This window comes from Colobus angolensis, unplaced genomic scaffold, assembly GCF_000951035.1.
Source record: "Colobus angolensis palliatus isolate OR3802 unplaced genomic scaffold, Cang.pa_1.0 Scaffold97, whole genome shotgun sequence".
Taxonomy (NCBI): Eukaryota; Metazoa; Chordata; class Mammalia; order Primates; family Cercopithecidae; genus Colobus; species Colobus angolensis.
Window position 1 is genome coordinate 6,176,482 of NW_012123709.1, and position 2,736 is coordinate 6,179,217.

At 36.9% G+C, this 2,736-nt stretch overlaps 1 protein-coding gene across 1 annotated transcript in view; it reads left to right on the forward strand.

The window, feature by feature from the left end:
- AQR (aquarius intron-binding spliceosomal factor) overlaps positions 1–2,736 on the forward strand; it is a 123,279-nt gene that overhangs the window by 48,726 nt on the left and 71,817 nt on the right. The window lies entirely within an intron of this gene.

Here is a 2,736-nt window from a genome sequence, read left to right on the forward strand (position 1 = left end):
GCTGGGATTACAGGCTTGAGCCACCGCGCCCGGCCAAAAGCCACCATTAAAAGAGTGTCATTGTTTTACATTTTTGTGACTGATTTAATTGAAGACAAATTTTCAGATCTGCTTCTGGATTCAGTTTGTTGTGAGTTATTGTTTTGGTTGAAGTAAATTAAGACAATTCGGCCTTACACAGAGGGAAGTGTATTTTGATAAGCTTTATCAAATAATTGGGAATATTCTTTGATATGCTATGAAAACTTGACAAGTGGTAGTTCCTTTAAAAATTAGTTTCAGAGTAGAATCTGAAACCGTGTCAAGGAAGTCTGTACAATTAAAATGAATTAATTTGAAAAATTAGAGGCTAGATCTTGCTTATGGATAAGAGGACTCAGTGTGTGAATCCTTCCCAAATTAATCTATGGATATATTTTAATTCCAATCATAATTCTAGCAGGATATTTTATAGAAATTGACAAACTTATTTTAAAAATAACATGGAAAGGCAAAGGAACTATAATAACCCAAACCATTTTGTAACAGAACAAAGTTGGAAGATTTCTACTAATTTCAAGACTTGCTGTAAAGCTATAGTAATCAAGACATTATGGTGTTGATAAATGGATAGATGTATAGATCAGTGGAATAGAATTGAGTCCAGAAATAGACCATACCTATATGGTTAGTTGAGTTTTGACTAATGTGTCAAGGCAACTCAGTAGAGAAAGGATTTCATCAGTGGTACCGAAACAATTAGATATCCATGTGCAAAGTATGAACCTTGACCCATACCTTGCATCATATACATAAATTAACTGAAAATGGATTATAGACCTTAATATCAAACCTAAAACTTCTAGGAAATATGCGAGAAAATTTTTGTGATCGTGGTTTGTGCAAAGATTTCTATAGACACCAAAGCACAATCCATAATGGAACAAAAAATGATGAATTGGACTTGATCAAAGCTAGGAGACTTCTGCTCTTTGAAAGACATTGATAAGAGAATAAAAAAAAAGCTACAACCTAGAAGAAAATATTGGCTAAATAGATATTTGATGAAGGAATGGTATCCAGAAATCTCAGAACTCAATACAGTAGTCCCCCGCTTTCTGTAGGAAATGTGTTCCAAGAACCCCAGTGGATGCCTGAAACTGTAGATTGTACTGAACCCTATACTGTGTTTTTACATGTACACGTAAAAACCTATGATAAAGCTGTGAATTAGGCACAGTAAGAGATTAACAACAATAATAGGAGAACAGTTATAACAATATACTCTAATAAAAGTTATGCAAGTGTCATCTCTCTCTCAGGAGATCTTATTCTACTGTACTTAACTATTTCCAGACTGTGGTCAATCATGAGTAACTGAAATTACGGAAAGTGAAACCACAGATAAGTGGGGACTCCTATAATAATAAAACAATTTACAAGTGACAAAAGATTTGAACAGACACTTGACCAAAATAGATAGATGTCAGTAAGCCCATGGAAAGATGCTTAACATGTTTAGTCACTGGGGAAATACAAATTTAAACCATAAGAAGATACTACATACCTATTAGAATTTTTTTTGTTTTTTTAAATGGATAAGGCCAGGCACAATGGTTCATGTCTGTGATTCCAGCACTTTGGGAGGCTGAGGCGGAAGGATCACTTATCTACTAAAAATCAAAACAATTAGCCAGGCATGGTGGCACATAAGAGGATTGCTTGAGCCCAGGAGGTTGAGGCTGCAGTGAACTATGATCATGCCATTGTACTTCAGCCTGGACGACAGAGCAAAACCCTGTCTCAACAAAACCAAACCAAACCAAAAAAAAAAAAAAAAACCAACTCCAAAACGGATAATATTGACTCTTGGCAAGGATGTGGAGCAATTGGAATTCTCATAATTGCTGGTGGGAATTCAAAGTGGGATAGCCACTTTGGAAAAATTTGAGTTTCTTGTAAAGATAAACATGAGCTTAACATTATGATCCAGTGTTTTCCACTTACAGATATATTCAAGAAAAGTGAAAACTTATGTTCACACAAAAATATGTACAAAAATGAATATAGTTGCTTTATTCAAAATCGTCAAAAACTGGACTACGCAAATATCCCTCAACTGTTGAATGAATAAACATACTGTGTTGCAGCCATGTCATGAAATACTGCTCAGCAGCGTGAAGGAACCAACTACAGATAAATATGCAGTGTGGGTGAATCTCAAATGCATTATGCTAAGTAAAAGCAGCCATTCAAAAGGCTACCTAAGACCAGGCATTGTGGCTCACACTTGTAATCCCAGCATTTTGGGAGGCTGAGGCAGGTGGATCACTTGAGCTTAGCAGTTTGAGACCATCCTGGGCAACATGGTGAAACCTCGTCTCTACCAAAAATACCAAAATTTAGCCAGATGTGGTGGTGCACACCTGTGGTTCCACCTATTTGGGAGGCTGAGGTGGGAGGATTGCTTAAGTCCTGGAGGTGGAGGTGACAGTGAGCTGAGATCGTACCACTGCACTCCAGTCTGGGTGACACAGTGAGACTCGTCTCAAAAAACAAACAAGAAAAAAGACTACCTAATGTGTGATTCCATTTATTTAACCTCCTGGAAAAGACAGAATTACAAATAGAAAACTGATTATCGTTGCTGGACTGGGATGGAGAGTAGGATTTGCTGTAAATTAGCACAGGGATTTTGGGGAGGTGAAGAAACCAATTAAATAGTGGAAAGCTATGAAGCTCACGGTGGCAAATACC